Source organism: Carassius carassius, chromosome 19 (assembly GCF_963082965.1).
Source record: "Carassius carassius chromosome 19, fCarCar2.1, whole genome shotgun sequence".
NCBI classification, from domain to species: Eukaryota; Metazoa; Chordata; class Actinopteri; order Cypriniformes; family Cyprinidae; genus Carassius; species Carassius carassius.
This window is the reverse complement of record NC_081773.1, coordinates 4223773-4249832: the sequence shown is the minus strand read 5'-3', so window position 1 is coordinate 4249832 and position 26060 is coordinate 4223773. Positions and strand designations below refer to the sequence as shown.

The following is a 26060-nucleotide window of genomic DNA, read 5'->3' as shown; positions in this document are numbered from 1 at the left end:
GGCAAGAGCATATTTAAAATGCATTAAAGGTCATACTGCATATGACAGCTGTGAGAGGTGCCAAGTGAAAGGTCAGTATGTTGAAAGAAGAGTTGTCTTCAATCAGCTGACATCCACCTTGCGCACAGATGAAGGATTTAGTCAGTTAGAGTATTCCCGTCATCAAAATGGGTCTAGCTCTTTAATAGCTGCTGGGATTCCCTGTGTCAGTGCCTTTGTGTTGGATTATATGCATACGGTTTGCTTGGGTGTTGTTAGGCGGCTGTTGGTGTATCTGACTAGAGGCCCAAAACTGTGTAGGCTTTCTGTGAGACAGAAAAATGAAATCTCACAAAAACTAAACCTGCTACGAGGCCAGATGCCCAGTGAGTTTGCGCGACAGCCCCGTGGCCTTCAGGAGTTGGACAGGTGGAAAGCCACAGAGTTCCGTCAGTTTCTTCTGTACACGGGACCCATAGTACTCAAAAATACAGTCTCCTCACAGCTGTATGCTCATTTTGTGACATTGACCGTGGCAGTATCCATCATGCTGGACTCAGATGAGAGGAAAAGAGCTGCCTATTTGGATTTTTCTGCTGAACTGATGAGGCACTTTGTGTCTAGCTGCCCTGCACTCTATGGAAAAACATTTACGGTGTACAATGTGCATGCCCTGTTACACATCCATGAAGATGTCTCTCGTTTCAGGTGCTCTTTAAATGACATATGTTGTTTTCCATATGAGAACTATTTGCAGCAGATTAAAAGATTGGTCAGGACTGGCCAAAATCCCTTAACGCAGGTGTCCAAACGCCTGGTCGAAATTGAACATGCCCAGGGGAATTCCACTGCACAGCCTAAAGCAAAGCCCCAAATGTACATTTCATCAAAAAGGAGAGACAGCTGTTTCCTTCTGGAAGATGAGAGCTTTGCTTTTGTTCAAGAGAGGAGGGGAGATGGTACAGTTGTTTGCGATGTGGTAAAACAGAGACACACTGTCGACCTGTTTGACAAACCATGTCCGTCAAACCTCTTGAACATTGCCTACATAGGGAATGGCCGAAGACTTAGAAGAAAAGAAGTCAAGGAAAAAGACCTTGGTCGAAAAGTAGCCTGCCTTCCTTTCAACAATGGCTCTGTCATGATTCCTCTGCTGCATGGCATTGAACATTCATGATGAAGATTGGCAAGACATAAAGTACGTTGGGTATACTATGTATATGGGTGCATGATTTGCATGAAATGTGTATTGCTCAACTCAAATCTCGAAACAAGCAAAAACTAAATGCACTGTGCTTTCTAAAATAAAATATAATTAAACTAAATATTGACATATTAGCAATACTGCAAACTTGTTGTTTGTCTCAATAGTACAACAGTAAAGATGTCATATTTACCTATGCCCTTACTGTCTAACTGGTAGGCCTTGGACATATACCGAAATTTAATTATCAAACAACCTGCACTGCGTAAAATATGAATAAAAAATATAGACTTATCCTTATTAAAGCTTCAAAAGTTCTTTAGTCAAGAGCAGTGAGTAAATATACATATATTTAATAGTTCATTTATTTATTATATTCATTTTTGTTGCAGGTTATGCTTTTCGTCAGAGCCGTCTGGAACGAGAATGGGAAAGAAATGGAGGGGACCATCCCTGATGCCTGGGTTAATGTTGCCGAGAAAACCCTTCGATGGCCAAAAACAAGGGCAAAATATTGTTTCGACGATCATGTGGCTCCTAAGGAGGACTGGGAAACTTTCCCATTGCTGAAAGTTAAATTTACCTCAGGTAACCTCTTATATTTTGATACAATGGTAAAAAAAATTGGAGAAGTTATGTGGACTATACATTGATATAAGCTTTGATGACATGCATGCTGTCTTTGCAGAAAGTTTCCATGAGTGTGAAGACTACGATCAAACCAGCCATGCTGAACTATGTGAAGAAGATGAAGACGAAGAGGTTGTTGTTAAAAAGAGGATAAAAAAAACAAAAAATTTTGACGATTTTGTTGAAGGTATGTCCCCATCATTTGTTAAATAGTGAAAACATGCTAACTCATGTTACAATTGAACGTGTTTTAATATTAAAAGGATCTGACCTGTCTGAGGCGACTGCTGAGGAGGATGATAAAGAAAAGAGGAAAGGAGGTACCGAAATGTTTATTGTGGCATTCATTTAATGTGTATTGAAACGTTGCCTGTTCTCAGTACAAAATCAAGTAAACTGTATGTTAATTTTGCTATACCCCTTATTTGCTGTTAAGATTCCAGTCCAATAATTCCAGTATTTCCCACCCCACCAATCAAGTTAAAGAATGGTGAGTTGTTACTAAGATGACCATGTGCATTTTAACCAGATTCAAATTTTAAGTTAAGTATTTGTATTAAACCATGTCTATCTTTGTTGTCAGTGGGCCTCGACAGATCAAATAGTGGTGAGTAGAGCTGTCAATCTTCCCATTTAATACTATTCAAATTTCATTTTTCTTTTAATATTCAAATATTGAATGCTCAAATGAAGCCTGTACTTCACTATTATGCATTATCAACACTGTAATGAAACATTAGAATAATTTGAAACAAACATAATTAGCCGTCTAATGATAATGATAACATAAGCATTTTGGCTTGGTGGATGACAATTTTAAACTTAATGTTAAATCTATTACCCATCCTTCCGAATCCCAGCTGCAGCCTGTCACTAACATTACATGATACATAACATTAGCTCAGTAATCTAAAAACCTCACATTGCCTTGTGTTTCGCACTCTCGCTAACTTGAATTTACTTGAATTGGCTTTATGCACAGTTGAACGACTTCCTGAGCTTCAGCCTGCTCTTTTGTTTCCTGTCTGACATTATTCAGGGATGCAAACAGCGCGCATCCCTGATTATTAATGTGCAGCCCTACTACTTATCATGACTGACTGACATTTTCGATTTGGTTTGTTTAGGTTCACCCAGTTCTGCGTACCGTGACAGGTCAACTGGTCGTGAGTATAACTTTTCATTTTTAAATTATTGAATCAGCATGCAGGTTACTAACACTTGATAATGACTGACTGATGTTTCTGTTCTGCATTGCTTAGGTTCACCCAGGTCTGCGGGCCGTGACAGGTCAACTAGTCGTGAGTATAGCCTTTCATTGCTGAATATTGCAGGCTGGTCACTAGGACTAATGATAATGAATCACTGATGTTTCTGCTCTGCATTGCTTAGGTACAGCCAGGTCTACAGGCCGTGACAGGTCAACTAGTCGTGAGTATAACTTTTCATTTTTAAATTATCGAAGCAGCATGCAGGTAACTAACAATGTTGATCATGACTGACTGATGTTTCTGTTCTGCATTGCTTAGGTTCACCCAGGTCTGTGGGCCATGACAGGACAACTAGTCGTGAGTATAGCCTTTCATTGCTGAATATTGCAGGCTGGTCACTTGGACTGTTGATAAAGAATCACTGATGTTTGTTTCTGCTCTGCATTGCTTAGGTACAGCCAGGTCTACAGGCCGTGACAGGTCAACTAGTCGTGAGTATAACTTTTCATTTTTAAATTATCGAATCAGCATGCAGGTTACTAACACTTGATATTGACTGACTGATGTTTCTGTTCTGCATTGCTTAGGTTCACCCAGGTCTGTGGGCCGTGACAGGTCAACTAGTCGTGAGTATAGCCTTTCATTGCTGAATATTGCAGGCTGGTCACTAGGACTAATGATAATGAATCACTGATGTTTCTGCTCTGCATTGCTTAGGCACACCCAGGTCTTTGGACTGCGACAGGTCAACTAGTGGTGAGTTAAACTTTTCATTTTTAAATTTTCAAATCAGCATGCAGGTTACTAACAATGTTGATCATGACTGACTGATGTTTCTGTTCTGCATTGCTTAGGTACAGCCAGGTCTGCGGGCCGTGACAGGACAACTAGTCGTGAGTATAGCCTTTCATTGCTGAATATTGCAGGCTGGTCACTTGGACTGTTGATAAAGAATCACTAATGTTTGTTTCTGCTCTGCATTGCTTAGGTACAGCCAGGTCTACAGGCCGTGACAGGTCAACTAGTCGTGAGTATAACTTTTCATTTTTAAATTATCGAAGCAGCATGCAGGTAACTAACAATGTTGATCATGACTGACTGATGTTTCTGTTCTGCATTGCTTAGGTTCACCCAGGTCTGTGGGCCGTGACAGGACAACTAGTCGTGAGTATAGCCTTTCATTGCTGAATATTGCAGGCTGGTCACTAGGACTAATGATAATGAATCACTGATGTTTCTGCTCTGCATTGCTTAGGCACACCCAGGTCTTTGGACTTCGACAGGTCAACTAGTGGTGAGTTAAACTTTTCATTTTTAAATTTTCAAATCAGCATGCAGGTTACTAATTGGTCATGACAAAATGATGTTTCAGTTTTGGGTTCCACAGATTCGTCCAGATCCAGGTCCAGGTCTGTGGGCCGGGACAGTTCAATTAGTTGTAAGTATAGCCAGGCACAGTTGTGTTTTATTGAATATTAAATTAGCATGGGTAATTTGCACTATTGATAATGGCTACATTTGGGTTGCACAGGTTCATCCAGGTCTGTGGGCCGGGACAATTCAAGCAGTCGTGAGTATTGCCAGTTACATTTGGCTTGTCTTATTGAATATCAAATTAGCATGAATAATACTATTCATACTGAATAACTAATGTTGGTGGTTTGGGTTTCTCAGGTGTACCCAGGTCCCAGGCTGTGGAAAGTAGGTCCATAGATGGTGAATGTCATTGGTTGTATCACTTAATGAGGCACATTGTACAAGTGTTCTAAATATATTGATCGCTTCACACACTTTTTTCTTTCCTGCTTAGGTCTTTCACATGAAAAGTCCAGTTATAATAGGGATGTGCCAACCACATTCCCCCTGTCAGAAGCGAGTAAGTACAAGAATATTTTCATGTAACACCCAGACTAATTACTTATGTATTAACATTACATTCTCTTTGTAACTGGTGAATCAGACTTCAGGTTTTCATCTTATTGCTTTGGCATTTATGACATTTAGTCTAGAACCATCTCTTAATAAAATTGTTATTTAATACAACTGATTTGTCAAATACAGGGTTAAAGTTTACCTGTTAAATAGTGTTATGTAACAAATTGAATAGTTATTCATTTTTCTAGGATTGCTAGAGAGCACACTTTTACTGAAATGCCTTGCTGTTACCAGAGAACCATGATTATAGTGAGTAATTATTATTATTTTTCTTAATTTCTCATTATTGCCAGAATTCCAAAAAATAGTGCTGACAAAGCTGGTGACTCTCACTGATGAGGTCAAAAAACTCCAGAGGAGCATGCCTAAATCTAGCATTGAGATCAGAAAGATTAACACCTTGGAAGAGTTCGAGAGGGAGGAGGCTTCTCTTCTGGATAAAAACAAATTTGAAACCTTGGTAAGAAGTTTTCAACCTCTAATGAGCTTACAATCCTATTGATTATCCTTAATAAACATAGACATTATCACATTGTGTTTTTCCACTAGAAATAAACCTTGTTACATTATTACCTTTAATTTGGTACTGTGAAGCTGCTTTGGGGCAATACGTATTGTGAAAAGCGCTATATAAATAAACCTGACTTGACTTGACTTAGTGCTGGGCGGTAAACCAGTTCATACCGAAAGCCGCTGTATATTTTCGTTACGATGTTAATTTTTAATAAACCGCCAAACTGATGTATTCAAGTACACAACGTTCGGAAGTCGGAACGTTGCACTGCGCCACACGACACTGTTTCAGACGGACCCTTTAAAATGTTGCACTTCAGCGATTGCAAGCAGTGGTGAGGGTAAACAAACGGCAGTGTTCTGGTGTTACGGATGTACACGCTGCAAGTTCGGACACTTGGGAGGTCGTGAGATATTGCACACATTCGCATCAATGCAGCCGGTACACGGCACGACTGTCCTGCACAAATTTTATCCCGAGTTGGTGGCAATCACGTGAGCTTTCACGCTAAACACAGAAACAATGTAAAATGACAGAGAACAGTAGCCATTCGGAATCCATTCCTCTCAACATAAACACTTATTAAAAGAGCGAGATTGTATGTGTGATAGTGTATGTAATATTAATGCAAATTGTAACTTCACTAAGTCACTTGTTTTATATTTCCTTTTTAGATTTACTTGAATACTGTGTAATGTACCTGTATTGCAAGTTGTTCTATTTTTTTGTATTGGTTTTTTATAAAAAATAAAAAAGAAGTGAAATTTGAAAAGTTAAAGTTCTGAATTTTGACTACAATTGTCTTTGCATTCTGATTCCTCACTTCATTAGAAGCATGACTGGCTCTTATTTGTAAGCAACAGCATAATTTTCTGGGGCCATGCAAACCTGTTTTACTAGTGTGGAAATATTCTACAATATTCACTAATGACAGTAAAATAGACCATCCTAAATCAATTTACTGCAGTAATTCCTCTCTCAATGAGTAGAAAATGCATTGAACACCTGACTATGCATGAAAATAAAATAAAAAAACGTCATAAACCGGAAAACCGTCATCATAAAAAAAAAAAAAAAAAAAAAATGTGATATAAATTTTTGGTCAAACCGCCCAGCACTAACTTGACTAATTAGGACTTGACTAATGCCAATAGGGGGCTATGCGGAACACCGAACGTTCTAACCGGAAAACAGGTCTTATTTCCACTTTTCACTTCAGTACAGAACACATCTGCAGTGGTAGGTGATGTCTTAGGTAACTGAAGTTTTGCTTATTATAATAAAATTTGTATAAACTGTAGTGTATTTCTTTTAATTAAAATGTTGGAAGTTTTTGTTTTGCCAAGCTGCAAGTCAGTCAGGGTGATATGCTTCCGAAAGATTATGCGTGCTAATTTTGTTGTAAGGAGACACACCCTGAGTCGCATTTTATGCCAGAAAATATATGCAACAGAGTAATACAGCAGAGATCTTATATATTGATACATTTCAATATCGATCCAGCAAATTCTTTCAGCTTTTTGTATTTACCTGCTGATAAAATGTTTTGGGATTTTTTTTATATTTGAGTTAAAATCTTTCAATTATTTCATGATTATACATATGATTTTTGTATGGTTTACATGTGATGTTTTTTAGGGCAGCAAACAACTGGACCCTGTTCTCAATTTTTTACCATTAATATATTTTCATGTGTTTTTTTAATTATAGGTTTGTCAGCTGGCAAGAGTGGGTGGGAAAGATGTGAAGGACTGCACGCACAAAGTGATGGACAGGTATTTATTTACATATTAACTTAACAGACACAGATCCCCAATCTGTTTTCATTTGGTAGTTTGGTTTAGTTGTTGGTTTAAGTAAAGAGCAGGACTGTGCACTAGGGCTTGGCAATATGGATAGTTTTATATCTTGGTGTTTTTTTGGCTAAATGGTGCTAAAAGATAAACTGTATATCATATATTTTATGAAAATGGCTAAATTTGTAAGTCAAATCCACCTTAGAGATGACATATGCACTTTTATTTAAACGGATGGTCATTAAAATAAAATGCAGTGGTTTACTTCCCTGTTTTATTCCCTACGTTGAATAAAAAAGCATTATTTCTGGTTTCCAACAACAATAACAGGAGGATTAAGAGAGGGAGAAGGAGAGACAGACAGGGGCTCACGGACAAAAGAGGGCATGAGAGGAAATTCCACCAGATTTCACTCTTTTCGGCCAGATGTCTGTTATCTTTCTTTAAAGGGACACTCCACCCATTTGCATTAAGCTTTGCATTGTTAGAAACCCAGTCATACTATTGAATGGTCGTGCAACACTCTTTCTTTTTCCCCTGAAACGGGAGAAATCCGTTATTTACCTCTTACACTTCCTCCTAAAAATGACGCAAAAATCGTCATTTTGCGTCATTGTAGGAGGAAGTGTAAGAGGTAAATAACGGATTTCTCCCCTAATTTCAAGCTCTGGTGGTAGCTAGCCTTGTAGACGGAAGAGTGATTTCTCTTATAGGCAGATATGCGCTTTCTGGATTAGTGGGAGTGGCTTGCGGAGCTGTGCAATGTGGTGCATTGTGGGAGTTGTTGTCTTTCATACAAATGCGTCCTGAAGTTATTTTTTGTCTTTCCTCGATCACGAAGGCACCAAATTAAAAATTTATTTTACATTTCGACTACATATATGACCCACTTTAAATAAAAAACAATGTTCAAATGGGTGGAATGCCCCTTTAAAATAAATTTAAGCTCTGTCGATTTATGTAAATTGCTCCTCAGATCTCTGCAGGGTAAATCCATACAGCTAGCTAGACTATCTGTCCAATCTGAGTTTTCTGTTGTATGACTAAAACAACTTTTGAACATGTATGTTACACCAAAAGAAATTTCTTCCTAAGGCTAATTTGCAGTGGCACCGTGGCTTTGCCTGGCTCCAATCCCAGAATGCCGCACCGAAAACGCATGCATACTAGAAATAGAACCGACGCTTATTTTTCACGCGATTACATGTTGTTTGAAAGTGTCTAGGTTTTGACATAAAAATGCAATACTTTTATTAAATACTTGAATAAAAGTCAGTACTTCCAAAGTTGTCTTCAAATCAAATCAGTATATTTTTATGTTTAACATGAAGTGTGCTACTGCAGTAAATCAATTGGAAACATGCGTGTGTACAGACAAGGCTAGCAGCGCAGCGTCAGACATGTTTCTGGTGTGCAAAGACATAGAAAATGCAACGCAGCCGCCACACAACAGAAACGCCAGGCTCATGCGACGCAGCCAATTTGTGTAGCCAGCCTAAGGCTGACACTGGCTAATTTATGAATCCCTATGTGCTTCTCAGCTAAGAGGTCTAATGTATGTAGAGATCTGTATGGTTATATTGTATAGTGTCTTTTCAGGCGATTTGATGAAGGTAAAAATAGTGTGGCTGTGTATAATGCCAATGCTCTATCAAAATCACTGTTTTTTTTTTGTTTTTTAATTTGAAGACAATTCTGCGTGTGGTGGAATAATTGCATATTATTTTTGTCTTGGATTGGATTAGGCTCTTCACCAACCACCTAATGACACTATTTAATTTGAAGGGGAAGGGCAAAAAAGAGAAAATTGGTCTCGAAGACAAGAAATTGTTTTCAGCAATAAAAGGTAAGAATTTATATTATGGTAATTTTAAAAAAATTTGTGTGGAATGCTTAATATCAGGCTTGATGTAATTTTACTTAATTTGTTATCTATTTCATTTAATTGATTTGTTACTCAAATTTTCATCTAAGCATAATATGTATCTCTGCTGCAAGCTAAACCACAACAGTGGCGTTTGAATTGATTTATTTTACACAGGATTTCTTTGCTTTGATTGTAGATGCTGTCATGAAATGGGATGCAGCTGCCACAGAGGCCCAGATAAAGTCGGCTGCATCGGACCACCTTAAACATGCCCCTGGGAGAGTCGGGGGTGGTGCTTATAAATAAATAAATACACTGTGCTAATAGTACAAAATTTTATAGCACTTTTATTTATTACTTTACTGTTCTGACATTTAAGTTTTATTATGTTATTGTGTTAATTTATACTTTCTGTTCTCGTTTTAAGTATTAGTGTGTTATTGTTTTAATTTATACTGCTGTTCTGGTTTTAAGTTTTACTAAATATTAGTAATAAAAATATATTTTGAAATTTAGATGATTTCTTGGAGTGATCAGTTTGGTTTACAGGAAAATGGTAAGCAGTTTATTACAATTATATTGATAAGATACAAAAATGCAAGACTAGTATATAAACTAAACAATTATTCAATTGAATATTCAATTTAATCCATATTCTTTCAAATAATTTAGGTCTATGGTCTGTCTGCAGTTTCATGACACGACAACCATTAACAATGAGTAACTGGGTTTTTCTCAGTGAGAACTAACTCACTCAATGCCACTGTTTGAAGCAAACATTTTTTTGAATTTTGATCCTTGCAAATATGTCCAGATAGGATTTCCATGTTAATACGAGTCTTTAACAGTCATCTTTGACATTTCTACAGAAAACGCATCTAATACAACTTTTATTCTGGCTGTCTAAAGATTACATATTTAGCACGTTTTTGACATCTAAATAATGTCCTAAAAAGACATCAAAAAAACTATCTTTCTGGCTCTTGTGAGGACGTCTTATGGATGTCGAAAAACTACGTCCGTGGAACGTCTTTAATTTACGTCTAAACAACGTCCAGAAAAGACGTCAAAAAACCTTTCATTCTGGCTCATGTGAGGACGTCTTTGGATGTCAAAAAACTAAGTCCGTAGAACGTCTTTAATTTACGTCTAAACAACGTCCAGAAAAGACGTCAAAAAAACTTTCATTCTGGCTCTTGTGAGGACGTCTTCTGGATGTCTAACAACTACGTCCATAGAACGTCTTTAATTTACGTCTAAACAACGTCCAGAAAAGACGTCAAAAAAACTTTCATTCTGGCTCATGTAAGGACGTCTTCTGGATGTCTAACAACTACGTCTGTACAACGTCTTTAATTTACGTCTAAACAACGTCCAGAAAAGACGTCAAAAAACCTTTCATTCTGGCTCCTGTGAGGACGTCTTCTGGATGTCTAAGAATGACATCGTTAGCACGTCTTTAATTGACGTCTATACAATGTCCAGAAAAGACGTCTAGTGGATATCTAAAAATGACGTCATTATCACGTCTTTAATTGACGTCTATACAATATCCAGAAAAGACGTCAAAAAAACTTTCATTCTGGCTCCTGTGAGGACGTTTTCTGGATGTCTAAGAATGACGTCTTTTAGACGTCTACTAGACTACTTCTTGCTCGCTGGGAAGCCTCAAATCCAAAGAGATATTCTTAAAAAAAAAAGTTAAGAGTCAACCCCCCCTCCCCCCAATGGCTCATTCTAACATGCCCCCAAATGTCTGTGTCACAATGTGGGAAGATTCGCATAACGCCACCCAAATGTTCATGCAAAGAAAGAAGTTGTAACTTATTCTCGCTGTAGTATTGTTGTTGCCGTACCGCCATGATGTGGAGAAACTGTGTGTTTCATTGTGAAAGCAAAACTACTTTGTTAGGCCTTCCAAAAGAGGACGATTACACTTCATCATGCCTAGAGCTGATTTGTGCTGTGAATAGACAGATCCACTGGCCGCATCGTTCTCAAGCCTCAGTAATTTCTCCAATCACAAATGCAGACATGGTTTTTTGTTTACACGATGAGATGAAACGCAATGCGAAAAAAGACCGTATAAGTCATTATAATCCGTAAATATATCTCCACTGAATGCAAAAAATGCTTCACTTTTAATGGGTTTTTATTGGTTTTGTCTCATCATGCTGGGAGATGGCATCACAGTATGGTGAGGGGCGTAACATTTCCATCACAAGCTTGAAGTAATCGGCCAATCACAACACACTGGGTAGCTGGTAAATCACAGCACACCTCGCTTTTCAGACCCATGAGCTTTGTAAAAATCTACATGTTTCAGAAAGGTGGGCCATAGAGGAGAAACAATAAAGTGGAGTATGTGGAAAATAATGTTTATTAACCTTAAACTGAATTAACACATTTCACTACACCAAATACACAAAATAATGTTCTTTTACGCAACAGCACATGACCCCTTTAATATAATCAAAAGATGGGAGCCAATGACATCAGACCCAGCAAACATGTTAGTGGCCCTGTCCCAAATGGCACCCTAAACCCTCACAGTCTTCCTCTGAGTTTGCACTTTTGTGAAATAATGGTGCTTTAACTATCGAGTATGCTGCAGAGCTGGCACCAGTGCTAGCTCAGCAGAAGTGTGGATGGAGGGTGCATTATGGCTCGTGATCACCCTTCTGAATTCTAAAATGACAAGTGGGACACCCTATGGTCTCATGGATTTAACAGACATGGCAGCCATTGTAAGTCCGTAAGACCACAAGTGCACATAAAGTGTTCGATTTGGAGCTTGCCAATGTGGGACAACTCATAGGTCACACATAAGCTACTGGGGTACAGAGTTGACATGGGCTCAGAATGTTTTTTTTTTTATTATCTGGGGCCCACTTGGTGACCCAGCTAGGACCAGTGTTGGGTGTAACGTAGTGCTGGGCGGTTTGAAAAAAAAATTATATCACGTCTTTTTTCTAAATTATGCCAGTTTCCCGGTTTATTACTTTTTTTTTTCATGTATAATCAGGTATGCAATGCATTTTCTGCTGGTTGATATTCCAAGACGTGCTTTTAGCCCGACAGCACTTGCATAAAATGGTTGTTTGGTCGACGTCGGATTTTTGGAAACCAAAAACCCTCCAAACAACAGACCAGGCTACTCTTTTTGGCACAAGTTCTTCTGTGTCATGTTTTAGTAGTTCTGCAGCATCTATCTTCCCTGCCTGTTTCACACATACTCCGCCTGCAGTGCATAGTCCGCAGCACGGACTCATTGTGCTTTCACACAGGATGCGTTTGCAGTCCGCTACTGATCCGCGTCTGTTTAGTCCACAAACACAACATTTGTTCATTGTTTTGATTTCATATCATGTAAAAGAAAAAAAAATTATATATATATATATATATATATATCAGTGATGCGCGGGTCAATGTATAAACAACCCGCTCCCGACCGATGTTTTCAACTAACCCGCCCGCAACACGGACCGCAAAAAAAGAAAAAGAAAATATTGTACCCGACCCGCTTCCTGACCCGCATTTTTTACAAGAAGTAAATGCGTCGCCCCTTTATATTAATTTAATTACTTAAATAGACTATAGCCTGCAGCATAATAAGCGTTATGACCGCACACATAAGGCTTGCCCAAATTAAAACACCACAGACAAAAACAGTATCATGCCTTTTGCATTTAAATCTTTATCACAAGCAATCCCACGGGTCTTAATGAACTTTGTTTTTCTGCCTCCATAAAAGTGAATATATATCTTGTTTTCCTTGTTTAACTAAAAGTGCACTTTTTCTTGTTTTGAACCTAGCCAAAAACCTGTGTGTTGCATGTGAAACAGCTTTAATTAGTATACATTTACTGTGAAATGAGTGCATTTCCGTGTCAATCCATATTCCTTTTTCCTGCGAACAATGTGCTTTCACTTTTATTCAGCGCCTACAGCACAGCAAAAATAGACTCAGTAGCCTACGTAAACAATCGCTGCACTGCTGCAGACGCACCACTCCTTGAACACACTGACGGACTGCAACCTCGTACAGTATGAACGCTGGAATCCGTTAACATGGGTGGGTAAAAAAAATCCACAATACATACGCACTGCAGACGGAGTATATGTGGAACAGGCATTATAACGTAACACCAGAGCCTCGCAGTCACTGCTTAGAAGTGCAACATTGTAAAGGGTCCGTCTGAAACAGTGTAGCACAGCTGCGGCGCAGCATAACGTTCTTTCCCAACGTTGAGTAATTAAATATATCGGTATGGGGGTATATTAAAAATTAATATCATAACGAAAATATAAACCGTTTTTCGGTATGAACCGGTATACCGCCCAGCATTAGTTCCTAGGATAGCAAAGTCCACTAAAGGAGGTAGAGCTTTTTCACATTTGGCTCCCAAACTCTGGAATAGCCTTCCTGATGTAAGGGAAACAGGTCAATTTAGCTCAAAGGGAATCATTTAAAATTTTAAAGGGAATTTGAACAGAATCACTGTTTCACGGCTGATCACTGAGATGCCCTGCGATTCACTGAACGAGCCGTTAAACATCAAATCTGCGCTGGATATTAATATCCAAACTATAGTGAAAACACTATCAATTAGCACAGTAACAGGATCGGCAGTTTAAGACATTAACTTGTAAGCACAAAACACAAGATACTTCTCTTTTCAATATGAATAAGACTTTATTAGATAAATCTAAGACATATAAACTAATCTAACACATAAACGCACGCATGCACACATTCACACAAGTTGCAAAAGTTTGACGAGACTAAGTGGTGTTTCTTCTCATCGTGGCTAAGTAGCAGCAGGCGTGCAGACCGAAGCATGCTGGAACCGCGCTCAAAGAATAGTGATGACAAACAGCATGGCTAAAAGCTAAAGCTAAGAAGCAAAGCTAAAAGCAATCTAAAAGCGGGCATGACTAATAGCAGAAGCTAAATGCTAGAGACTAAAAGCAGACATGACTAATAGCAGAAGCATAGCTAGAGACTAAAAGCAAGATTTTATGGTGTCCTGAGTATTTAAACTGGCCTGTTGGCCACACCTCAAATGTTGTCTTGACCAATCAGATATTGTCTTGGCTCGGGGGTATCATAAATCATATGTTTATCTTACCAAGCATGTGGTCCGAATTTTCCCGCTCTTGCAGGGTATAATTTTGGACATGATTCCTATAACAAGAATATGATACATTTGACAAATAATTGATTGTCTGGACTAATTCAAGCAAGCAGATTCGATTACGTAGATACTAGACATGACTATGTATCCTTAAGCTATCCCATAGTTATTAAAAGACATACACAATAAGTGATTATAACATGATAGTCAAATGTGTAGGTTACATATAAATGAATATGGGTTAAGCGATGGACTGATATTCATTTAGAAGTCATTTTGGAGTTCATTTTGGTCCATATATATGTAGAAAAGACAGTTTCTTTGCCATTCTCTTGGCAAAGATTTCTGTGGAGACCAGAGGTTCAAAGCCCCTTCCCCCTTAGGAATTTCAGTCTGGCTCTGCTGGGTGGGGGAAGTCAAAAGATCTTGTGTAGTACTCTCATGGGTTTACACATGATGTCCGGCGTTGCTTATCAATTACGAACAACAAATTTGACAAATCTCTTCTCTGAATTGAAATTGTCAATAATTGTTCTAGTGGTGTTAATGTTGAAAGCTGTTCTGTGAAAGAACATATCTTGCTTGGGACTTGTGGCACAGAATGTTTTATGACTTCCTGTTGCCTTACTAAGGAATTCAGCTCGTGTTTCAGCCACAGCCCTGATCGACTCTTTAATTTGTCTGGTTCGAGTCATTTCTGCTACACTGATAATGTTCGGGGTTCAGACACACTCTCTCTGTTTAAATCTTGATTAAAAATGTATCTCCAAGCATTCGAATAATGCATCTCTTAAGTGCTTTTTCTTTAATTGCTAATGTGACCTTTTTACAGCAAAGACAGAACAAAATTCAAAATTGCAAAATATTGATAGTTGTGTAAATATTGTCATACTTACAGTTGTCTGAATTTTTGGTTGATTGTAATTCATTACATACCTTTCTATCAAAGTTATGTGACATTATCAAGATGAATTTGTTCTAACAGTTTAACTCTGAGTTCATGTCATATTTTATTACCATTTTCTAAACTACAGCAAATAAACTGTGATAATGTGAGAAATGTTGAAGTTGTCTGAATAAATTTTGGTTTGACTGTATATTTGTTTTTTACAGTGCAGACTATGCAGTGCTGTTTGACATTTAATTATTCAATTTCTATACCTGGACACCTACAAACGTTAAAAAACTTAAACATTGTGTTAATAGTACAAATAAAATATAACTATTTCAAACAGGGCCCACTAGTACAACCTGCACTAGGGCCCCTCAAAGCCCAGCTACGGCCCTGACTGAGTGAATATGACAATATTTGGATTATTTTTCACCTCCTGGTATTTTAATAAAGGGTCTCACTATAGCTTTATTGCTCATTGCAGCTTCTCAAAACTCCCAAATGCTTGCTCTCCAACATTGCATATGGATGAGGTAGGGCCGGCTCAAGCCTTTATGGGGCCCTAAGCAGAATTTTATTTGGGGGCCCTCAGTGTTGCCAATAAGACTGATTATTGTCAATGATTGATTATTCACACACTACAAATCTAACTCACCCATTATCCGTTTTATTTGTTGTAGCTGTGTTGCTTATATCACACCAATGTTTATACCCTTAAGTGATTTTTAATTGTAACATTAGCAAACCCACAAGAGTGGTTAGGTTTTAATTTGCACTTTAACATTCAGTCTTACAGTACTAAGTGTTATATAATGTGGTGTACTGAAAAGTAGCTAAATAAACCAGCAGACAATATAAGTATATATATAAGTATATATATATATATTTCATGACTTTGCTGACGAGCCCAGGCTTTGTATTTTGGAATCACCCATAATTTCTGCCAGACTTTTAAAAGGAGAAACACGGGGGAATGGAAGGCACCACGACAGTAGCCAGTGTTTGAAAATTCGTGTGATCTGGGTCGGAATTGTGCTATTTATATAACTATAACTTGGGAGTTGTGCTATTTATATAACTTATTTATATAACTTTGTCTAGTGCCCTTATGAATGTTATTGGCATGACTTCCAACTACGATATGAAATAGCATACTTGTTCTGCAGATCTCTGCACTAGTGTTATATGTTACTGTTTTGTTACCCCCACCTGGGGCCTGTACCATGAAGGTAGCTGAACAAACTCGGGGTTACAGGATTGGTTTTGAGTCGACAAAACCAAACCGATGCAATCAGGCTTTATTGGTACCATGACGCAGCTCATCAACTTTCTCTGTCAACTCAGGCTTTGATCCTTAAGCTATGATTAATCCACGCGCGCGTGCACATAAAAGAGTGACGTCGACACTGAACAACCAATCGCGTTCGATATGGATATAGCGAGAGCTATATATTTTTCCGCGCAGGAGCAAGAGATAATTCTTCCGAAATATGAAGAATATAGAAGTATTTTTCAAGCACGCAGTAACACTGTATCTGCTGCCAAAGCAAGAGAACAATCTTGGAGGAAGATTGCTGATTGCGTTAATGCGTAGGTTAAACAATTAATGTACATTTATGTAGGCTAAACATATTAAAAATGTATTAAATGCTAAAATGAAAATGTATTCGTGTTGATATATATATATATATATATATATATATATACATACATACATACGTGTGTGTGTGTAGATGTATGTAAAATGTGAATGTATAGGCTATTACATCCTAAGAAAGATTGATATTCATTGATTTTTAGATGCAACCCCAACTCCAAACGTTCTTGGCAGCAGATCAAGACAAAATATAAAAATATAATTCAAAGTGGTGAGTATTTACCATAACCTTTTATTTCTTTTTTTGAACATGTAATCACAAACACTTCTTTGCAGCAAACAAAAAAAAATGTGAAATGAGGAAAACTGGGGGAGGGCCACCTCCTCAAGATTACACTGTGGCGGAGGAGTTAGCGCTGAGCAACAATAAGGGGCGGCGGATTATGGATGGGATTGGAAGTGCTGTACAGTCTGACCCTGGTGCTGGCTCCTCTAAGCAAGTGACACTGGGTATGTGTGTACAATGCATTACTAATGTTTTTTTAAAAAGTTAAATATGGCTGACTCTGTTCTGCAGTAGAGGGAAATACAGTGTGCCTGTTGAAGCCAGCACACATGCACACAGTCTCCCACACACAGGTCAGTATGCAGCAGACATAACACCAAACATAACCTGCTTTATAACAGTTATGCTTTACATTGGCCTTTTATTTATTAGGGTGAACCAAACGATGAAGACACTCTGTCTGTGTGTTCTGAGACAGTTGCTGAGGTGAATGCACTGAGCTTTTTATTATGGCACACATTTAAATGTCATAATTAAGTGACCCCATACACAAAAGAAATATTTGAAATTGGCCCAATAAATATATTTCACACTTAACATCATATATTTTTTTTATATTTCAGAGCATATTTCAATGTATTTGGAATATATGACACATATATTTTTTACACTTTTGGGGACCCATACAGAAAAAAATACATTGAAATATATTCTGAAATATAACAAAAATACATAATGTTAAGTGCGAAATATATTTATTGGCCCAATTTCAAATATTTGCATATATTCCAAAACATATTCTGAAAATATATTTCAAATATATTTCTTTTGTGTATGGGACTGGCCCTTACACATCTCTTTTGTAGGATTTTTCACAACCTGCCCCAGAAACTGAAGCCTCTACCTCAATGGGCTATAGAAGGAATGTGAACAAGGTAATGCTTTAAACCCTTGACATAAATTTCAGTCAGTCCTGTGTTTGTAGAAAGTCCTGCCACTTTTTGTGATTTGATCAACCTCCAGAAAATCTGTAATGATTGTTTGTGGTGGAATTGTTTCAGGTGGAAACAGACTCAGTCAGGGCCCTTTACAAAAGGAGTCTAGAACTAGACTGCACACTGAAGGAGCTGGACTGTGAGCTGAGGAGGCATCAAAAAATTTAAAAAATTAAATTGGAGATCAAACAGCTGGAAAAAACAGATTTTTTTAACCAAGTAACCCTTTAGTATGAACACTATGAATGTTTATTAATGTAATTTTTCTTGCTTTCTTTCTTCCCCCCTAGCCACATGATGACCAATAAAACAGTTTGAGACATATCTGCAGTGTCAGTGTGCTTTTATTAAGTAAAATATTGTGTTGTGATTGCATCTCTGACAGCTGCGCCAGCTGGGTGGTCAAGTGTGATGGGGTCAATTTCATCAGGGAGAAGCTGGTTTTGTGGTGGTACTCGCTCCTTTCTGATAGTGGCTATATTATGCAGAATGGCACATGCAGCCACTATCTGTGATGCCCGCTCTGGTGACACTCTTAAACGCCTAAGGCAGTTGAAACGTGCCTTTAGGATGCCAAAGGTCATCTCGATCTTGACCCTGGTTTTACTGAGGGCCACATCGAAGCGGTTTTGTGGCCCTGTCTGAGGGTCAGGATAGGGGGTTAGCAAAAACCTCTGGCATGCATAACCTCGATTTCCAACCAACAGGCCATCAAAAAGCCCTGTCATAGAACAGAAAAGGGGAAAATTGTGTAAGTTTTGCTATTAAAATTAAAACTTTAAAGTGTACTGTACCAAATTTAACTTGCCTTCCTCAAAGCGCTGACACAAAATAGACTCACGGAAAATTTGTGTCATGCACAGAGCCAGGCCATTTGGCATCCAAACTTGTGATCATGCATTCATGATCACAAGTCATCTGCAGATGAAATGTACAGTAAATAATTGTCCTATCTGTTAGTTACTATTTATTTAAAGATTGATCTCATTGCAAAAAAAAAAATAATTTCACATAGGCTATATAGTTGTAATGACAAAGTAGAGGCAGTCGGATCCATCTGCAGGACTTTATTGAAGCAGGTATCAAACCAAGGATGCACAGAGCATAAAACACTAAGGAAGCACGAAGCAACATGCAGCGTGGCAAAACAACACTTCACAGAGAAACACAGAACCAGGCAGTCCAGATAAAGGGTGGATAATGATTAACAGGTGGATGTGATGATGCTGATGGGAAAACCAGACAGGGCTGGGAACTAATGATAGCAGAAGGGAAAGATGCGAATTGCAGTCCTAGAACTCAGGTGACAAGGAGCGCATGAGACTGGAGAGAGGTGAAGGCGCGCGCTCAGTGACAGGCGCGCGCTCCGTGACAATAGTAGCCCTACCTGAACATTAAGGCTGTGAAAGGACTTTCTGTTCACATAATCTGCCTCATGTTCTCCTAGAGCTGTGGAGATTGCAACATGTGTGCAGTCTATTGCTCCTATGACTCTAGGGAATCCTATCATAGGAATTAAAAATATATATTTAAAATCATTCTTAACAGGTAGCTACTGCAGACTACTGTATAATAGATTTCTAAGTGTGAAATATGCTTTTTTGAAGACGAAAAAAAATGAGTGTGAAATGTTAAATTTGTTCATGTGATGTCACTCTATCAAGATATCTTACTGGCAATTTTATAAAAGCCCTCTTTTATGGACATGTTCGATAAATGTCCAGGGAACACAATGAAGCTGTTTATGTACCCCTGCAGAGCGAGGACCACCTTTCGAATGGTTCGACAGACCGTGTTTTTCCCTAGATTCTCTGCATCCCCGACCATATACAAGTATGTACCACTTGCAAAAAACGCAACGCAATACATACCATTTGCGGTACAGTAAGGGGCATGGCTTCGACGAGTCACATTTGTTATGTGCGGCTCAAGAAGTTCACAAAGATAAGACATTCCTTCCGCGGAAAATCTGTATCTTTCATACAAGTATCAGGAAAGTCAAATGGATTTTGTCTGTCCCTAAAAACTCTTTCTCTACGAAGTGCTCATCTAACAATTTGCGCGGAGATGTCCTCAGGATTTGGGAGAAAAGGTGAAGCCATTGCAACAGTGAACAGACGCTGGGAATTAGTTATGTCACCTATATTTTTCTTTGCTCACTGCTGATTGGTCAAACTTCAGTCTGAGATCTTGAATCCAGAACATAACCTGCCCCAGAGCAGGTTAGCCGTGCAGTATAAGATACCATGGCAATGAACGTACTCGGTTACTAACGTTACCTCGGTTCCCTGAGATGAGGGAACGAGTACTGCGTAAGCTGGCTTACGCTATGGGAAAAGGTCCCCTTTTCTCGAGAATATGAAGCCAAAAATTATCCTTAATTTTTAAATAATGTAAAACGCAGTGCTGCAGCACAGCAGACCCAAGCGAAGCGGCTCGCGCGCTTATTGGCTGTGCTGCGGCAACTGCAGCAACCTATGGTGAGGCGGCGGAGAGTAACGAACCAATGGGGGCGCTTCGCGCCCATTGGACGTCAGAGCGCGCCAAAATAGGCGTGGCTGGAACTATATAAGCCACCGCTTCACCATAGGGATCAGGTTTTAAATCGACTGAAGCGATCACCCGGTCCGAGCACATAGCACGGCAGGTTACGCAGTACTCGTTCCCTCATCTCAGGGAACCGAGGTTACGTTAGTAACCGAGTACGTTCCCTTTCGAGAGTACTCTCGTACTGCGTAAGCTAGCTTACGCTATGGGAACACAATGTAAAACGCCGTGCGTGCTCGGGAACTTCGACCTGTCACAGCCCGAGGCGAGAGCTCGGGGCTTTATAGCAGGAGAAATCCCAGTCCCAACAGCCAACCTTAGTGAGCTTTATATAGGGAACGAAAAAAGGGGGACGTGATAAGGCTTAGCACGTCTATATAGAAAGTACCCTGGCCTGCAGGGCAGGGACTTGCAGATTATAGAATCTAATAAATGTGGACGGAGAGGCCCAGCCTGCCGCCGCACAGATATCATCCAGTGGTATCCTGCAGGACCACGCCCATGACGAGGCCATACCTCGGGTGGAATGGGCTCTGATGCCGAACGGGCAGTGAAGGCCCTTAGATTTGTAAGCCAGCGAGATAGTGTCTACTATCCATCGCGATAGGCTTTGCTTCGTGGTGGCGAGACCTCGGGTGCGCCCACCAAAGCATATGAAGAGCTGGTCCGACCTCCTGAATAAGGCGGAGCGCGCAATATAGGTTTTAAGAGCCCTGACGGGGCAGATGAAGCTCGCATTGCTTTCGTCGCTTTGCGAGGAAAGGGCTGACAGCGAGATGACCTGCGCTCTGAACGGTGTTGAGAGCACCTTGGGGACATAGCCGTGTCTTGGTCTGAGAATGACTCTGGAGTCATTAGGCCCAAACTCGAGACAGTCAGCGCTTACAGATAGCGCATGTAAATCCCCCACTCGCTTGACTGAGGCCAGAGCCAGTAGAAAAGCGGTTTTGAACGAAAGAAGCTTCATATCGACAGACTGAAGCGGTTCAAAAGGGGGGCCCTTTAAGGCCTCTAGGACCGTAGACAGGTCCCAGGAAGGGATTGAAGGGGGTCGGGGAGGGTTCATCCGACGAGCTCCCTTAAGGAAACGAATGACCAGTTCGTTTTTTCCCAGTGATAGGCCGGCCACCGGAGCATGAGAAGCTGCAATGGCTGCCACATACACTTTGAGCGTAGACGGGGATCTGCCCGCATCTAAACGCTCCTGTAGGAAGGAGAGTATCTCCGTCACGTCACATAAGTGAGGGTCTAGGTTCCGTGTCCCGCACCAGGTGGAGAACACTGACCATTTCTGCGCGTATAGGCGCCTGGTTGAGGGCGCTCTGGCTTCCGTAATGGTCTTTAACACTCCCTCAGGGAGGTTCCCGGGTACCCGTTGAGGGGCCATACATGAAGGGCCCAAAGTTCGGGGTGGGGATGCCAAAACGCGCCCTTCAGCTGCGTGAGGAGATCTTTCCGCAGCGGTATTGGCCATGGGGCTGTACTGGACAGCTGCATCAGCTCGGAGAACCAAGGTTGGGTCGTCCAGAGTGGGGCTACTAGCAGCATAGCACATCTGCTCTTCCTGACCCGATCGATGACCTGCTGTAGCATCGCGACCGGTGGGAAGGCATAAAGCGGGCGTCTGGGCCAATTGAGGGCCAGCGCGTCCCTGCTCTTTGAAAAATATATTGGGCAATGAGCGTTGTCTTCTGAGGCGAAGAGGTCGACCTCTGCCCTGCCGAAGATGCTCCACATCAACTGAACCGTCTGTGGGTGAAGAGACCACTCCCCAGGGGGAACATTCGCCCTGGAAAGCATGTCCGGGCCCCGGTTCAGGATGCCAGGTACATGCGCTGCCTTTAGCGAGCGCAGATTGTAATGTGCCCATGTCAGAAGACGCTCTGTCAGGGTGTGCAAGGTTTCTGACCTGACACAACCCTGGCGATTTATGTAGGCCACCACTGACATGCTGTCTGATCTGACCAGAACGTGGTGGCCCTTTAAAAATGGGAGGAAAGCTTTCAGGGATAGTTCGACCGCTATCATCTCCAGACAGTTTATGTGTAACAGTCGCTCCGGGCTCGACCAGAGGCCGGAGGCAGACCTGCCCTCGTACAGGGCGCCCCAACCGAGGTTGGATGCATCTGTCGAGACTACTTTCCATTTCGAGACAGCGCCCGTGCTTACGCCTAACTGATACCAGTTGGCTATTTTCCAAGGGGCCAGAGCTGTGATGCAGCCGTGGGTCACCCTGATGCGCGCGCGGCCGGAAATCCAGGCGCGCGCTGGAACACGGTCTCTCAGCCAGCGCTGTAGTGGGCGCATGCGCAGCAGGCCCAGTTTGAGAACCGCAGAGGCTGATGCCATCAGACCTAGCATTTCCTGAAATCGTTTGAGCGGGTAAAGAGACCCGGCTTTGAACGACACGGCTAAATGCTGAATAGTGAGAGCGCGCTGTGACGTCAGACGCGCTGTACATGTCACAGAGTCTATGTCTATCCCTAAAAAGGAAATCCTCTGGCTGGGAGACAGAGCGCTCTTGACAGTGTTGATCGTGAGACCCAGGCATTCTAAATGGCTGAGGATCCAGGATCTGTGTGTCGTGTAGTAGTTCCTCGGAATGGGCTAAAACTAGCCAGTCGTCGAGGTAGGTCAATACTCGCACTCCCCGCATTCTCAGGGGTGCGAGAGCGGCATCCATGCACCGTGTAAACGTACGGGGCGCTACGGAGAGGCCGAATGGAAGAACCATGTACTGATAAGTCTGCCCCTCGAAGGCGAATCTCAAGAATGGCCTGTGATGGGGTGCTATTTGAATGTGAAAGTAAGCGTCTTTCAGATCCACTGAGAAAAACCAATCCCTCGGGCGAATTTGCGCGAGTATTTGTTTGGTAGTTAACATTTTGAACGATCGCGTCATAATCGCTTTGTTCAAACGTCTGAGATCTAGGATGGGTCTGAGACCGCCATCCTTTTTTGGTACGAGGAAGTAGCGGCTGTAAAAGCCTGACTCGCGCTGCGCAGGGGGGACAGTTTCTATCGCCCCTTTTGCAAGAAGGTTTATCAGTTCGGCGCGAAGGACGTGTGTCATTTCGCTTTTCACTTTCGTTTCGACCACGGCGCGAAAGCGCGGCGGTCTGCGAGCGAACTGGAGCGAGTAACCTCGTTTTATTATATTCAAAACCCAATTTGATATGCCGGGGATGGCCTGCCATGCAGCGGCTCGTGCGGCTATGGGTTGAATGTGCTTCGGGCACTGGCCGCCTGTTATGAGGGGACCAGTAGCTCGAGTATGCTGTGCTTGTGACACTGTGGTGACAGCGCTTATTTGTAGGGTTGCGCACTGAGAAGTGGGCACGCGCGCTACATTTAGAGCACCTCCGGCGCGAGCGGGAACTTCCGGGAAGAAGGGGGCGTTTCTTTGCGGAGGGGCCGAAGGGCGCCCCTGCAGGAACCATTCATCCAGCCTGCTTTTAGCGGGCTCGTCTGGAGGAGACCAGTCGAGCTGAAGGTCGCTGACAGCCCTTGTAAGCACGCGAGTAAGCTCCGCGTCGATATCGGCGCGTTGTCCGGTGCAGCTGGGTGCTGTAGAGGGGGGGGGGGTCCGCAATGGAGCCCGACCATTCCTCACTACTGGACGCGGCGAGAGAAAGGCTGTCGTGTCTGTCCTCTTCCGCCTCAGGCGCTCCGAAGGAGAAGGGGCGCTGGTGAGCAGGGACTGGCGCTGCTCGTCCACGAAGAGGACAGGCGAAGGAGAGAGAGCGGGCGAGGCACGCGGGGAGTGTTCCGGCGTGAGGTCGCGTGTAGCAGTATGCTCAGGCATTCTCTGATCGCTGCGTTTCTTACGCGGCACTTGAGAGAGAAGAGGCGGAGCGGGTGGAGCATCGTGGCTGGTTTGAGCTAATCGAGCCTGCAGGGTCGATATAGCCATGTCGTCGCACTCAGGGCAGCCGCCCTTGAAGAGTGCGCTCTCAGCATGCTCGCGGCCCAGGCAGGAGACACAGATGATGTGGCGGTCCTCGCTGGGCAGAGGGCCTCGGCAGGAAGCGCAGGCCCGAGGCATTTGAAACAACGCCTCGAATTCTGGAGGAAAAAAGTGTGATGCAGCGGCAAACACACTAGCTTTGAAAAGGATATAGTCACGCCGGATGGCGCAGCAGGAAGCGAGTGCTGAAGGCGGCGTCGAGATGAAGCACGAGCCGGCGTCCTCAGATCTGCGTTGCAGTGCTATCCCGCTGAGAGGCTTTTTGACGGCGTGTAGAGGCTTCTCCGGAGAAGACAGCGAAGTGCAGGTGAGATCGCTGAAGGAGATGAAATCTGATCCCTATGGTGAAGCGGTGGCTTATATAGTTCCAGCCACGCCTATTTTGGCGCGCTCTGACGTCCAATGGGCGCGAAGCGCCCCCATTGGTTCGTTACTCTCCGCCGCCTCACCATAGGTTGCTGCAGTTGCCGCAGCACAGCCAATAAGCGCGCGAGCCGCTTCGCTTGGGTCTGCTGTGCTGCAGCACTGCGTTTTACATTATTTAAAAATTAAGGATAATTTTTGGCTTCATATTCTCGAGAAAAGGGGACCTTTTCCCATAGCGTAAGCTAGCTTACGCAGTACGAGAGTACTCTCGAAAGGGAACACCGATTAAAGCAGAGCTACTTTCATAGTACCTAAAACCCAGGGTTGGCAGAAACTAAGCTGAAACATAGCTGGCTAGCCACCTAATCCGGCTTCATGGTACAGGCCCCTGTAGTCACTAATGGCCAACAAACGTTCTCTTTTTTTTATTCTGTTTTTAGGAAGACTACAACTTTGGTGTTCAACATATTGTTTCAGAAATGCAAACAATTAAATATTGAAATTTAAACTTAATTTGGTTGATTTTATGTTGTTAAAGATAACTTTAAGAAAATAAATATGACTGTCTGTAAAAGGAAATTATGAATTAGGTTTTAAATTATTATTTATTTTACATGGGTCTGAATCAAATTTGGTCAGATGGTCGTTTTACACCCAAATGGCGCATCTTAGCCATGGACTCAACTTGTGTCAACTTACCCCAAACCAGGGGCAAACTGAGCCATGGGAACACATTTTTATAAGAAGCCATATTTTTAGAACCCTTTGTCATTGATACATTCTGATAATTTGAAATTATATTTGGATGTTATACTTTCTTTGTACTTTTGCATAATTAATCTTGAGGAGCACAATAATAAAAAGTGGTTAATCTTACCCCACTCTTCCCTATAAGTATTAGACATTTAATTTAATATTTTACAACATAAATCTATATTATTTATGTCACGACCCAGGCCTCTGTGGCTCTCTCCCGACGGCCACCGGAGGGCACCTTCACCAGAGTACTAACATCCTCATGGACTACATTACCCATATGCCCCATACCTCGGACTTATCACCACCAAGTGTTCCTCATTCCACGCCCTATATAAGCTGAAGCCAAACACTCACTCAGTGCAAAGTCTTATTTAGCC

General features: G+C 41.5%; 1 protein-coding gene and 1 pseudogene across 1 annotated transcript in view; one reads left to right on the top strand and one right to left on the bottom strand.

Annotated features, from left to right (window-relative positions):
• Window positions 1–26060, top strand: part of LOC132094910 (acyl-CoA-binding protein-like) — a 339735-nt gene that overhangs the window by 300059 nt on the left and 13616 nt on the right. The window lies entirely within an intron of this gene.
• LOC132094646 (putative nuclease HARBI1) lies at window positions 18392–20146 on the bottom strand (annotated as a pseudogene).